The sequence below is a fragment of the Eurypyga helias genome, unplaced genomic scaffold (assembly GCF_000690775.1).
Source record: "Eurypyga helias isolate BGI_N326 unplaced genomic scaffold, ASM69077v1 scaffold37939, whole genome shotgun sequence".
NCBI classification, from domain to species: domain Eukaryota; kingdom Metazoa; phylum Chordata; class Aves; order Eurypygiformes; family Eurypygidae; genus Eurypyga; species Eurypyga helias.
In genome coordinates, this window is record NW_010270756.1 from 1 (window position 1) to 15,408 (window position 15,408).

Consider the following 15,408-nt stretch of genomic DNA (forward strand, 5'->3'; position numbering starts at 1 on the left):
GACACCCCCCCCGGGCGCAGGAGGCGCGCAGGGCAGCGCGGGGCGCGCAGGCTGTGCGCGGTGAGAAGGTGCTCAGAGGAGCAGCAGCAACAGCGGGAAAGTTTGGGGCACTGCGGTGCTGTTGGCATCGCGTTTTACCTGGGACGCTGCTCGGGACGCTCTGCTTCAGCTCTCGGCTCTTGTTCTGCTGCGGGGTTTTAATTCTGTGGGTTGGAGAAATCTGTCAGCCTGAGATCTAGCCAAAGCCGTCTTGTCTTTCCCCCTTTCCACCCCCCGTCTCCCTTAATTAAGAGTTTAAATTACTTTCAGGTTCTACACCTGATGTCTTTTGAGAGTTTGTGTTTCCTAATCACGTTTTCCTACCTTTAAAAAAGTATTGTTTTCTCCCATGTGCCTTCATACACTACAAAGAAGAGGGGAAGGTGAGAAAAACAATGAAAACCGACTACAACCGAAGTATTATTCAACACAATAAACAAACGGGGGAAATAGAGGGAAAATACTTTCCCCGCTGCTAGGTTCTGTGATGTTTGGTAGGTGTTGGTTACAGAAATATGGAGTAAGAACTACAGTTTTAGAGATCTTGTATCTCTGTAGCTGGCTGTATCGTTTTCAGATCAAGTTTGTAATGTTCTACGAACTAAGTTTGAAAGCAGATTTGAGCGGTAAAGAAAAGTGAACTGCCTCCATCCTTCCTCTGCTGAGTAGTGTTGTGAGATGCGTTTCCTTTCGAAGGAGGGGACTCGAAAACCCGTCCTGGCTGCTCAGTCTTGGGTTATGTTCCCTGCATCCACGTTGAACGTTGATGAAGTCAAATTCTTGGTGTGATCAGACCCTTTTTAAGGCACCCTTTAAATCGTTAACTGCAGTGCAAGGAGCTAACGTCCCGGCTGTACTTCTCTCTCGTCTGCAGTAATGTGATACATTGCAGGGGCGGAAAGCTTTTGAAGGGCTCTTTTTTTAATTTCCACTGATGAAACAACAGTAGCAAAGAAAACGACTTCAGCAGCTGAAAGCTGCTCAATTGAGTCATGCTAATAGCAGATTATTTAGTAGGGTTACTGGGGCAGGAAGAGATAAAGTTTCACTGAACTTGCTATTAAAAAAATTCAGTGAGGAGAAGGGAGAAGCAGAACTATTTGCAGTGAATAGGTCAATGTTTTGACTTTTGTATTTTTGAACAGCCAAATCCATCAGGTCCTAGACCTGTGTTTTTTATGTTTCTTTTTTTATCCTAATTTTTGATTGAAGAAAGGACTTTATCTCCTAGCTAAGGCCACCAGGCATTTTTGAGTTTCTGGGGAATGTACTTTAGAAGTCGAGGGGCCAGTGAGGACTATCAGCTCCAGGGAAGTTTCTGTCCCCCTTGGTTGCAGTGGAGCAGGACTGCATTCAGCTGGAGGTATCAGATGGCCTCCTAGGACAGCTGTTTTCCTGGAGCTCACAGTCACACCAAGCTGCTGTTGGCTGAACGCCTGACTTCAGACTTGAGTCTGGATCCCAGTGTGGGCTACGGCTTGTTGCCTCTGTCTCTTTTTTGGTGGCTTAGCTGGACGTGAGACTTTGACAACCACCAGCCTTCATTTGCCAAAGCTCTGTGAACCATGCTGAACCCCTCATTTTCCTCACGTGACTTTTTGGCCAACACCTATGAGGACATGCAGAATCACAGAATGGTTTGGGTTGGAAGGGACCTTAAAGACCATCTAGTTCTAGGGCCCCTGCCATGAGCAGGGACACCTTCCATAGACCAGGTTGCTCTAAGCCTCATCCAACCTGGCCTTGGACCCTTCCAGGGGTGGGCCATCCACAGCTTCTCAGGGCAACCTGTTCCAGCACCTCATCACCCTCACAGTGAAGAATTTCTTCTTGATATCCAATCTAAATCTCCCTGCTTTCAGTTTAAATGCATGACCCCTTGTCTTGTCACAACACGCTCTTGTAGAAAGTACCCCCCCAGCTTCCTTGTAGGCCCAGGATGAATGAAGCAAGTATTGCTCAGCCTGCGCAGAGGTTCCTGAGTTCAAAGACTCCCTGCTTTGAGATGATGCCACAGTTGCACTGGCATAGGCAATGCAGAACTTAGACTTTCTCCCCACTTCTACATGTCCTTTAGGATATTTTTCAAAATGCAATCAAGGATTCAGGTCCCTATCCTGAGCCTCTACCCTGCATCTCAGCATCCTTCCTGGTTGTTTTTGCAATCACACTGCTACACTGGGTAAAATTTTTCAATTTTTTTCACAGCAAGGTTATTGCACTGCCAGGGTGGAGCTAACTAAAATTTTTTTTGCTGCCTCAAGTACATTTCCTTTCAAAGAAAGTCACTCAGTTGACTCTCAAAGCTTCTTGCGTATGCACAGTGTGCTTCGCTGTCACGTCAGAGGCCTCAAAGGAAAGGCTTAGTGAGAGATGAGGAAGGAGGAGTGGAGAGAAGGAGAGACCCAGAAGCTTAGTTTCCCAGCATGACAAGTTTTTATTTTTCCTCCTTGGGATCTTTTCCAGGTTATTCTCTGTATATCTTCCCACTTTGTTCTGGAGAAGGTGATATGGTGAATATACTTCTGATGGCAACTTTTTGGTTTCTTGGCTTATTTGCTGTGTTAAATTACAAATATCTCTGCAGCAACCTAGGAAGGAGGTGAAGTGTTAACCACCTTGCAGGGCTTTTTCAGGAGGGCTGCTCTATAGTAGCAGCTCTTGGCTTTTTATGTGTGTTTTTGGGTATCTAAGCTGAAAGACTTGGCTTCAAATTCTGCTGTTGCTTCCCATTTTGTTGAGGTCAAGGTTTGTGTAAGCAGAGTGTTGTTCTTTGCCTAAGCTTCAATAGCTCATTCTCAGCACGGAAAAGGAAGAGAAAGTCAATACAGTAGTATGAGTAAAAACCTATATACACAAAATTGTCTATAGGACTATCCAGAGCTTTGGTCCTATAATCACAGGTATGTACAGCTAGTGTACATGCACAGTTCGCTTGCAAGCTTACTCACGTGCCATCTGCTCATTCTCACATAGAAGCGTTCACCAGATCGTGTTTGTGATTGACATCCAAAGGCATTCTGTGTCAGCCTGCAAGCTCACCGTCACAGTTTTTTTCCACTCCATGGTGGTGTTCTCTGTTTGCCTGCACTTGCATCCTAACCAGGGCATCCGACTCCTGGTTGTAGGCCTGGTTGGAAGGAAAACATTGGCAAAGTCAGCATAAACTGCAAACCCTTCTCTGTAGGCAATTGCAAAGTGCTTTCTGGGTTGTTGCTTGTTCGTGTTAATTGTGTGATTTATCAGACTCACTGGAGATTTTTTATTTGTCACCACTAACCAGATCACATCCAACAGTAGAGATAACGTTTATTAACTTGGATGCTCTGTGTGGAACAAACCCAGGTTGCTTATCAAATTATCCACAACTGTTTTAGTAGTGGATAAATACGTATCGTACCTTGGAGCAACACTATTGCTTTGGAGCAGCTTGCTGGGGCAGAATTGTGCCATCCCATTTCAGGATATATTTAGTTCCACCTATGTGTAAATGCTGTGTTTGGTCCTTTTTGGGCAGAAATACTGAATGGAAGAAGCATATGGTTATATAGTATGTACCCAGGGGAGGAGGAAAAGAAAATGGTGCAGCTTTCACCCAGCTGTACCTTGTCTCTCTCACCATGGTGCTGTGTGTGTGGTACAGATGCAGGGTTCAATTATCTCTAAAGTGAAATTCTTGATGTTTATCTGAGCCATAAAGAGCCCTGAGATTTACAGATGGTAAGCTCTACATTGTATTTTTCTTGGTTATGTGAATGGTCGTTTCCACATCACTTTCGACCTCTTAATTAGCTGGCTTGCTTCTCAGTAATTAGCTGCCTTAATTATTATGTCTTTTAATTTGCTTGACATTCATTCAAAAGAATTGTATCCCCTTTTCTTTATTGTCATCAAATACTTATCTCCAGAAATACAACAATGTAGTAAGAGCATACGCATAGGAAATACCAACCCTGAAAGGCAAAAAAAAAAAAAATAAATCCAGTTGATAAATGAGTGAGAACAGGGACATTATGAACCTTGTGGCAGTCTATGTATTGTTGCCTCTGTGACTTCTCTTATGTCTGCTGAACTTGCCATTTCATCAGGGAAGGGAGTCTTAATGCTGAGTCTAGTTAAGAGCAGCCTCACCCTGCGAGGCCAGCGGGGAGAGAAGGGCTGGTCGTTACAGCTCATTACGTGAGCACTTTGGGCTGTGTCCTCTGCAGTGCTTTTCCTGCATGACAGTGTTTGAACCTGCTAATATTTGACTGTCGATCTGTCACTAAGCTCTCAAGGACCTGACCTGCATATCAGTCTGAACCTGCCTATAAAACACGGGTAAAACTGCCACGCTTTGCATAAAGATTATGGAGAAAGTAGCTCTGAACCACCTGGGAGCTGCGTGCAGACAAAAAGAGGCATCTCATCTAGCAGAACAATGAAAAACCTCAGGGTATCCACAAACCAGGCTATGAACTTGGCTGAGCAGCGTTACTGGGGATGTATGTAGACTTCAAATGAAACAGCAGAAAAGATCATTCAGCCCCATTCTGTCACCCAAGGCCAGAGCACTCTTGCCCTTCCATCAGGAGATGACCCCACTTCTCCATGGGCAGGAGAGACTTTACGGAGAAACTTTCATGGATTTTTTTTTTTTTCATTTGTATCTCATGAGTAATTCCAAAAAACTGAGTTTAGAAAAAGAAAAAAGCCCCACATCTCATCCCCCTGATGATGAACTACAAAAACAGAAAAGGCAATTACAAGAAGTGTCTTTTTTTTTGGTTTTTCTCATGAAAAGTATGTATTATCTTACCAAAGTGCTGCATTGAGATCATCTCCTAGAATAGACAAGGCACCTACAGTGATGAAAAATTCAGTTTTCATCCAGGGTTGCAGTCCATGAACAGTTAGAGGAAATAATTTGATGGGATATCAAAGAGAGGTGCCTATAGGAGGTGATTGGAACGTCTTCCATGATATGAAAAGGAATTTTAAGGTGGCAGTAAAAACCTTTCTGTACCTAGCACATTATAATTGTTAGCAAACATGACAGTAGGAGAATTGTCTCCATAATTCCTACTGCCCTGAGCAGGAGCTAAGGATGAGATAGCACATGAACGCATAAAAAAGTTGATCCTAAGGAGTTTTCCATGTATCTAGGAATGTTTTATAGCAATGGTACCAAAAGTATGGTGCATATGGAGTAGAAATGCTGAAAGAAGGAGATGGAAGGAAGGAGGAAGTCTTGTGACCTTGTGTGTTGCAAGAGAATAGCTGCTCATGGGCGTAGTGATATGCTCCCAGGTAAGGTGTTAGAAGAACAGGGTCTAAGCTGGAAGCTTTTGCCTTACAGATTCAGTTGGGTTTAGTGGACAAGAGAAAAAAAGTTGTTTTCCTTTCCAAAACCCAAATTTTTTTCAGGGTTTTTAGTTCTTTAGTGGAAATATTTTGGTCCACAACATAAATGGTTTGATTCTGAATGCAGTTATTCTGTGTCATAGGAATTTAGCCAGAGATGGTACACACTTTTTCAATCAGTTAATTTCTTGGAGCTTTCAAGATGCACCGTGACTTCTTTATGTGGTGCAGAAAGGTGTTGGCTCCATCCCCAGTGTCCCTGACAATAGTGTTCATGGAAGATGTGGTCCTGTGGATAAACTTGGTTGACAGAAAGAATGAGGATACGGGGGAAACCTTATCTATAGTTTCATGAGGCATTAACATGTGTTGGCTGAATCAAAAACTTCAGGCTTTGCACCTCAGTTTCCTAGAGCAACCACACAACTTTTATTCAGAAAGTATTTATTTTGTTTTAGTTGAACAAGTGGTTCTGTATCAAATATGTTTGACAGAATTTTCTGTGGCAACAGGAAACATCAGCTTAACACCTGCTGCTCATGGAGTTTTTTATCATTTAAAAAGATAGGAAAACAACCTTTGAAACTGGTTTGAAAAGATCATTCCAGGTACTGGGGGTAACACAGAAGATGTGAGCATACCTGCAGAAGTGGATCACTGGGTGGAGGAGGTAGGGTAGCCCTCAGACTCATCACGACAGCAATCTGGGGCAGGAAAACCCCTGTGTAGACAGACAGTCTGAGAAGAAGGTGCTAGTTACAATGAGGTGGGTAGAAGATAGATAGGTATATGGCGAGAGGTGGGTGTGCGGCTGGGGGTGGCTAGTACATTCCTCCTTAACTGCAAAGTGTAAAGATTTCAGCCAGAGATCCACCTGTGTTTAGGTCTAGCACATTGTACGGAAATGCTCTTCAGTTTTCTTGAAGCTTTGGCTCTTTCCTTGGCTTCATTAGGCTCATTCCTGGGCATGAGGAATCTCACCAGAACTCCTAAGCCAAAAGCATCCTTGTTCCTTGCAAGAAAGAGAAAGATGCCTCCAGAAAATGTGCCTGGGACAGACTGTGTGAATTACCTCCTGATAAGTGATATCCAAGGCATAAGACCTTTCTGCCTGTCATGTCTTTATGGAAAGAATTCCATGTAGCCCCAGAATGACAGCAGACGCACTAGGAATCTGTAGTAATGCAAGTGTGCCTTTTCCTCAAAATCCCACCTTATGTGCAATATGGAGCCACTGTTTACTTTCAGGGTGGAAGGTGAGGTCTCAAGAGATCCAGGTCAACTCAGTGAACCCAAATGTTCATCTTACGTAGCTCCAAACAAGTCCCAGTCCAAACGAAAACGCTGATGACTGGTCGCGTTCCCGCAGTGATATTTCTTTTCCTTGCTGGCACATCTTTGGTGTTAATCAACGGATTGGGATGTGCTGCCCACAGGATGCACAGTTCCACCTGATAGCTGGTGTGAGCCACTGGATGTGCTTCTGAGAGCAAGCACATCCCATTCTTTATTGTGTGTCCGGAGTTACTGGCCATGCTAATAAAATAACAGCGCTGAGCACTGTGCTGCCATCAGCAAGGCCTTTTAAGTGTCAGCACAGTCCCACGTCTGGTTGTAGCCTATTTAAGCAGCACTCTGGCAGGCACACACTGAACAATAGCGTATGACAGGGACTGCTCCCTGTAGGCAGGACGGATGAGGGTCTTTCAAGGAAGGGAGGTATTCCTAAGGGATTTATATGCTTTTGTTCTTGGGACCTGAGAAAGTATCTTGGCCTACTCAATGTGGGACATGTGTGCCCTTGCACCGCTGATCTTGACAGTATTGACATCACTTCACAAGATCAAAATGCCTAATTTGGGCTTAGTAGGATCTTCATGACAGCATACGTGATGGTCACAGAACAAAAGGAGATACACCCTTGCCCTCAGGAAAGAGGGTAGCCAGAAAGGGGTCATGAACCTAATGAATTGTCCTTGCGTGTTGCATGTATCAGGCTTTGGTCCTCAGCAGAGAAGGTGAAAAGAAATGGCTCTCACTGCTCACCAGCATGGACCTGCACCTCACTGTTATGTCTGGGCCAAGGGTTGTAGATTAAATCGTAGCCCTAGGAAGTCATCTATAAGGGTGTAGACTCCTCTGAACTCTTCAGTTTCTTCCCTTGAGAAGTCAGAGGCATTTGAAAGATCCAGAAACAGCACAGCAGGCAACTTACAACCTAAACAATAGCTCTAAGTCAAACACAGATTCCCCTTCTGTCCTCACGTCTGAATATTTCGTTGCAGAGCAGCCACTCCCCACCAGGCCAGGAAGTGCAATTCCTCCCTCATTTGCCATTGCACCACGTTTGCTGGAAAAGCTAAGAAACTCAGTCCATCCCAATAAGCAGAAGGGCTGTTGCATCACATCTAGCTCATCTTGGGGATGCAGGGATCAAGGGTGAAAGGGGATGTGTTCTCAAAGGTGGTTGGCTGTAGGGCTTTGGCTGAGTCATTATTTTGTAAAGTTATTCTAGTGTTTTGTGGGAGAAGAACTACTCTAACAACTGCACTTATAACTTTGGGCTGACAGTAAGGTTCTCTTGGGTTTGGTACATGTGTACTTTTTCCCTTTTGTCCTCATTCTGTCCTCCATCCCTGGAAGTGTTGAAGGCCAGGCTGGATGAGGCTTTGAGCAACCTGGTCTAGTGGAAGGTGTCCTTGCCCATGGCAGGGGGGTTGGAACTGGATGATCTTTAAGGTCCCTTGCAAGCCAAACAATTCTCTGATTCTACGGTTAATGCAGTAACTCAACACTTTGGTCCCGTTTTTGTCCTTGGGACCAAGTATGAGGCAGCAGTAGCCTCACTGTGAGCTAAATGTCTGTCTGAGTGGCCAAACTTAACCTGTAACTTAAATAAACTGCCCAGGTATGTGGCCTTAATTTTATTTTTTCATTAAAAAAAATAAGAGAGAGAAATGCTAATGACAGCAGGACTATCTGCAAACACACATGTGTAAGGCTGGAGTAACTCCTGAAACATGCAGGTTTGTTGCAGCTTTGCCTTGGCACAAGTGAAGTCCTAATTCATCTTGGTTTTGTAATGATCTTGTGATTTTGTAAATAGCAGATAACAATCTACAGGGATACTCAGGGACTCCACAGCCAGAAACAGGATGGCTGACACATTAATGAAGAGGCCAAGCTTTGAGGTCATCCGGAGTCGTAAATCCCTATGAACCTTGCTCCAGACTTCTGCCAAGTGTGTTGGGAGCAGAAACCTAACTTCTGTTTTGTTTCAAAACTAAACTTGCACATGATTAATTTTTCACGTGGATTCAAACCTTTTCTTCTGAGCAGGTTTTTGATGTGGTCATTTGATTTTGCTATGGAGTTTCTACGCTGGTGAGCCTGCTCCTCTTCTGATGTAAATCAGCAGCACAAGCCGGGAATAGCTGCGGTGGGGGAAGAACAAGACAGAGCGAAAGAGGAGGCATTTTGGGCCTGATGCGTTGAGAACAGAAAGAGCAGCTGAGGCTTATAGAGATTTGTTCTGGTTTGTGAATGGGATTTAGACAAGGTCGCACCCTACTTATCCATGGAAACCCGAGAGACAAACGCTGATATGGAAGTCACTGTTCTTTGTCTTGAAGGCCTGTGTGCATGCCGAGAGCTGAATTTACCTAGGTTTTCCCCTCTCACTCTTACAGTAACACTTGCTATTTATGTTTTGGTTTATAATGTTGGTGAAATAGTAAAGATCATGCATCCTCCAGCTTTCATTTTCAGCTCCTCTGTCCCCTCCTCTCCCTCGTACAAGGGAAGGTTTTTTGTCAGGGCGACTACAGACGTTGTTGTCAAAACATTTGAGCAACTTTATCAAAGTCTCTTGAAAACAGCTTTCTGTCTCCCTGTCCCCTGCCATCAAAGCAAGTCAGGTCTCTGCAAAGTATTTGGTAGTGAAACTGGACAGGATGGTGCTTTTACCAAATCTCATAATTAGAAAATTCAGTTATACGGCTTGTGTCAGTTTTTCCGGTTCATAGTTACTAACATTGTCCTTCTGCCTTATTTACAGACTAGATGCAAACCCTACAGAAAGTTAAATAAAGGTTTCAGTGAGTTTTGGTTTGGAGCCTGTTTCACTTAGACAAAGCCATCATTGTGTCCTCAGCTTACTCATCTCTCTGCAATACATGTGGTAGTACATTTGGGTCTCGGTGCAGACAAGGACGTGTAAGCTGAACTCTGAATTTGCTTAGCTGCTGGCAGGTGAGACACCACGGCTGGGAGCCATCCCCTCTTGTCTCAGAAGCCTAAATTCCAGACAGACATCTCCACCTGGTCTCTGTCGGCTGTGGGGAGAAAGAGGAATATGAGGTCACCAGGCGTTTGACCCATTTTAGTCAGCTATATGGAGATAATGGAAACTGCAAACCCAGCAGGTCTCTTTCTTTCTGTCAGGAAGGGAGCCTGGGGTGAATAGTCCACATGCAGGTGTATATGCAGTATGTAGTAGAGTGCATTTCAAAAGTTAGGGGTCAGGAATCCCAGACGTATATCAGTTTGCTCGGGCAAAGAGGAGAGGGAAGGGGACCTCCAGTGTGTCAGGGTCAATAGATGGACCCATATCTCTGTGGGAGAAGTGGCCACAAACTGTGTCCTGGGGACTGTCTGCCCTTTTGGGTAGAGGACCGCAGTAGTAGAAGCATCACCAACTACAGCCACATCTGCTCATGGACCTCTCCTGCTAACCACACAGAGGGAGATCATGGTGGTAGATGAGGAGTGAGCAGGAGGCCGAGGCAGGGTAGACAAGCAGGACGTGCTGTTTATTGAATGAATTTTGGACCAAGGTACTGATGTGAGCCTCTGAATTCAATCCTTTCGGGGAATGCCGTATGTGCTTGCTGAAGTCCCAGTAGCCATCAATTTTCCTTCTTATGTTACAGCATCCACCTTGCACAGACCCTGTGAAGAATCAGGCTCTGTGGTTCTACATTAGACAACACCTATCACCCCAGAAAAAGGGATTTCCTTTCTTTTGGGAGTGGTGAGGAAAGGCTGGTAACTGTTTATAACTTTTGTCATGTCTAGAGCAAAGCCCTGCCTTGATTTCTTTGGTCAATCCTTCCTTTTCTGACCATAGTAAAAGGGACTTCCTTTGTTTAAACTGAACAATCATCTGGGAAACCTTTGCAAATGCTGCTGTGGCTGTAATTCAAACCATCGTACAGAGGTGACACGGCTTTTGAGCTACTCCCTGTTTGGGATTTTGTTATTACACCAGGACTTTCTGTATTAGTGCAGCTGGATATCTGAGTGTGTAACCGAGCTTTTCTGTGTCCAGTGGTGTGTGCAGGATGGACAGGCATCTTCGTTGCACCCTGTGTTTCTTAGCTGACCTAGGAGAGTAATGCTAAGGTGAACCCCATGGTTTCTGGGGATCATGAGCCACAGTAGTATCAAGATAGCTTGGGTAGGACGGATGGAATATTTGTTTGCTTTATACGAGGCTCTGTGTTACCTCCTGAGCTCAGGAGATGGCATGACACAGGGCTAGTCAGTAGGGAAAACAGTGTGACTTTTGGGGAGGACAGAGTCAGATATTGTCTGCATGATCATGACTTAGCCCCTCACAAAGTGTGAAGATGAACCCGTGAAGGTTTGCTTAAGCAGCCAAGAGGCGATATGAAAAGAAAAAAAACCCACTCAGGTGAAAATAAAAACAAAACACCACCAAAACAAACAAAAAACCCCAAAACAAACAAAGAACCAAAACACAACATACCACCAAAAAAACCCCAAACTACCAAAAAAAAAAAAAAAAGAAAAAGCGATTCTTTGGGCTAAAAGGAATTTTGACTGTGTTTTGTATCACATTCTTCCATCCGCTGTGTCCTATATCCACCCTGTCAGGTGTAATAATGAAAGGCAGAAGTACTGAAAGAAACTGGAGGACAAATGGCCTCCCAGAGAGATGATGTGAGCAGAATGGTGAGGTGGCAAGATAGGAAGAACCAGAGATGGCCGACCTCTCAGGAACTCCCCTGAGGCTCTGATGCTGAGAACAGGACACCAGTAGGACACACTGTAGGGGGTAAGAGGGCTGTCATCCTAGCTGGAGCCAGAGCTTTCTTATTTGAATAGAAGGAGTCATTTTGGTGAAGCCATGAAAGCAAAGACTTTCATGGAGCAGAGAATGAAGGCAGAAGCAGCTGGTCTGACAGCTTCTGCTGTGCAAAAGAATTATTTCTGCTTTTAAGGTGTTTAAGAATAAACATGAAACTGCAAGGGTGTGGACAAGGCTGAATAACCTGAAATGTCCACGGTGGTGTTCATGTACAGTGTAAGTTGGGCCAGATGCTTACGAGGGTAGAGATTCCTGCAGACGTACTGGGAGGACTGCAGGGCAAGTCCAAGAAGGCAGCTGAGGGCTGTGGACCAGAGCTGGGCTCGTGCTGTTGGTGTCCCTAAAATGAAGTGATCTGGCAGTCAGGCATCTTTTTGCTATCTGCTGTGCCTGTGCTGCAGAGGAGTGGGGAGAAAACACTAATTCTCCTTAAATAATAGTGCAAGCTCTGGAGAAACATGGGACAGTCCTAGATCAAAAGTAGTTTCCTAAAAAACATCTCCAAAATCAGTAAGGTGTGGATGTCCAGTATGGGCTGCAGTTACAGTCTGAGGCTTCTCTTTGACAAATTTGGCCACATATTTGAGGAGTATGTGGTGACACTAAGCATGCAAGAAGCTTCATTCCTGACAGATGGCTAGACAGATATGTCAAAGATGATGTAGACATAGTCTGCCAGGATGCAGAGGGATGAGCGAAATGCTCTTTTCCAGCCCAACTTTTCTGTTGTTCTGGGCCCAAATATCTTTAGCAATTTTCTGTATTAAATAAAGCCATTAAATACCTCTGCTGCTGAACAAGGTCAACTATAGGCATGAAACTGTACCTGCAGAAGGAAGGAGGTTAATAAGTCCTACTATGGTCCTGCCCACCCCCATGAGACTTTTTTTAAGAGAAATAAAATAAAAAATAGGTGCAGGTGCTGGCACTGGCAGGAAGTTCAGTGCATTAACAACCATCCTGATAAAAAATGGTGACATATTTGAGGCAAAGTCCACCTGTGTCATTAAAAAAAAGCACCAAAATCCAACAAACAAAAAAACCCCTTAGCAAGAAGTCTGTGAACCAGTGCCAGAACCTTACAGAAATACAGGAACCGCTAGACTAACGAACAAGAGGCCAAAGGAAAGGAGATCTTGTAGTTGTATCTCAGTTCAAGAGATATTTTTATTTATCTCATTACACTGAAAAGCTCTTTGAAAGGATTTTGTGTGCAGTCTTTGAAAGACCAGACTCTGTGGCTTCAAGTTTAGCCTGTGTTTGTCAGAATGCAATTAAAACATGAAAAGAGAAGTCAGTATTAAAAAATCACAAATAAATATAATGGAAATAATTATTTTTAAAACATTCCTTTTGAGTTTATGTGGCAGTGTAGCAGAAATTGAGTGAAACAGGAGATTACATTAACCAGAAGCTCCCTAGGAAAATAAGAAAGTAATACTGAAATGTTGCTTTTAATAATCTGGACCCCAAAAAAGCACCCCCAAAAAAAATTTACAAACTGCATCTTTGTACGACAGGTGAGGATGAAAGTCTGTTTTGTTTCAGGACCACATGACAAATGTTCATTAAGGACGAGTTAAAAAAAGGGTTGGTACTTAGTATCGGGGATAGTGCCTGGAGGATTTTATTCGTAAGAGTGATTTGATGGGTCTGCTCTGCTTCTTTTTCCAGTTTGCAGAAATAACAAGGATTTTAGCTTTCAACATTTTGCCTCTCCAGGGGGAAGTACATTCACATTGTTTACTGAAAACAACAGTCGTACCTGGAAGATTCTTCTTTTGATGGGAGATTTTGGCTCCTTCTATATGAGTGAATTAAGTAGTGTCAAGGAGTGTCCCTGGGTGCTAAACTACTTTCCATTTCTGGAGCCACTTTCAGAGCAGATGGCCCTGTACAGGCAGGATGTGTGGGGTCCCCACCCAGATGTATTTCACTGTCTTTTCAAGCCACTGTAACTGTTAGACCTGTATGCCAAAGCTCCTGGTTCAAGCCTTACAATCTGGGTCACTTCCATAGAATCAGAGTCATTTGGGCTGGAAGGGACCTCAAAGACCATCTAGTTCCAACCCCCCTGCCATGGGCAGGGACACCTTCCACTAGACCAGGTTGCTCAAAGCCTCATCCAGCCTGGCCTTGAAGACATCCAAGGATGGGGCATCCACAACATCTCTGGGCAACCTGTTTCAGTGCCTCACCACCCTCCCCAGGAAGAACTTCTTCCTGATATCTAATCTAAATCACCCCACTTTCAATTTAAACCTGTTACCCCTTGTTCTGTCGCTACAGCCCCTTCTGTAAAAAGTCCCACTCCAGAATTCTTATAACCCCTTCAGGTACTGGAAGGTGTTATAAGGTCTCCTCGGAGCCTTCTCTTCTCCAGGCTGAACAAGCCCAACTCTCTCAGCCTGTCCCCATAGCAGAGGTGCTCCAGCCCACGGAGCATCTTTATGGCCTCCTCTGGACTCGCTCCAACCAGTCTATGTCCTTCTGATGTTGGGGGCCCCAGAGCTGGATGTAGCACTCCAGGTGGGGTCTCACCAGAGCAGAGTAGAAAGGGAAAATCCCCTCCCTCGACCTGCTGGCTACGCTTCTCCTGATACAGCCCAGGATACGGTTGGCTTTCTGGGCTGCCAGCACACACTGCCAGCTCATGTCTGGATTTTCATCCCCCAATATCCCCAAGTCCTTCTCCTCAGGGCTGCTCTGAAGCCAGTATTCTCCCAGCCTGTACTTGTGCTTTCACTGGACATCAGAATATCATCGGTAGGACTTACTTAATTTTGGCCATCTTCGGGGTAGGTGTGATCGTAGTGGGGAAATAGCAATTCCAGGATGGGATTATCTTAACCTATTTTAGATTTCTTCTTCAGGGTGGGGTGAAGCACCCCTACAAGTAGTTATATGTCTTCACTGGATATGATGGGATCTGGTGTGATAGGCTATATGTGTGCTGCAGCTGTCTGTGTATATTTATATGAATCCACCCTAATCTCTTCACTGACATCGAGGCCACAATTTCCCAGTCTCATTATCCCAACCAAAATGCTGTTGCTGCAGACCATCCCCAATGTTATCATTCTTGCTTAGTGCAGGCCCCCATTTCCATGCCGTGCCAGGCAGATCAGGGAATGGATGCAGCTGCAAACTCGCTTGTCAAGTAGAGTGAAAAGAAGAAAGGTTGTTTTAGAGAAATCTGTTCCCTGATTCCAAACCATACAGACACCAAACTCCTGGAAGAGGTTGAGAATACAGTGTTAGATGGAGTAGAAAGTTGAACCATGTGTTTGAAGATGGCCTGCATTTAGGACAGGTTAAAGCAGTTGTTATGTGGAGACCAAAGGATAGCAAATCATGAATCCCCTGGTTTTAAGCCTAGCTACACATGTGTTTGCTAGAATGGTTGTAGAACCCGTCCTAGAGTCTGTGGATGTATACAATGACCACTGGCATTCCCAACAGCAATTTTGTGCAGTTTCCCCAGTGGGATGAATACCAATCCTTTCACAGCTGTAAATCTGTTCAGCTGTGTTAACTCCACTGTAGCTAAATCACGTGTAAGATCTGAAAATAGACCTGAGGCTCTGGTCTGGTCTTGTCTTGTGCACAACACATGCAAGAGGAAGAAACCATGTGAACTTAGCAGAGTCCAAACAGCTATGTTTGTAGGCTATATATGAGACCAGATCCTGTTACCAATACACGCCCCTTGCTCTAAACATACCATCACAAGATGGCCCAGAGACTTTTAAAGAGAAATGCCCATTTCTGTGCCTTCCAGTGGCCCCAGAAAAGCCTGCAACCCTCATTTCCACATGGCAGAAGAAATGTTTTACCTGGCAGAAGAAATGCTTTGCCTGGCTCCGCATGTCTGCAAGCGATGGAGAAAGGCGTGCAGGGGGCATCACCTATGA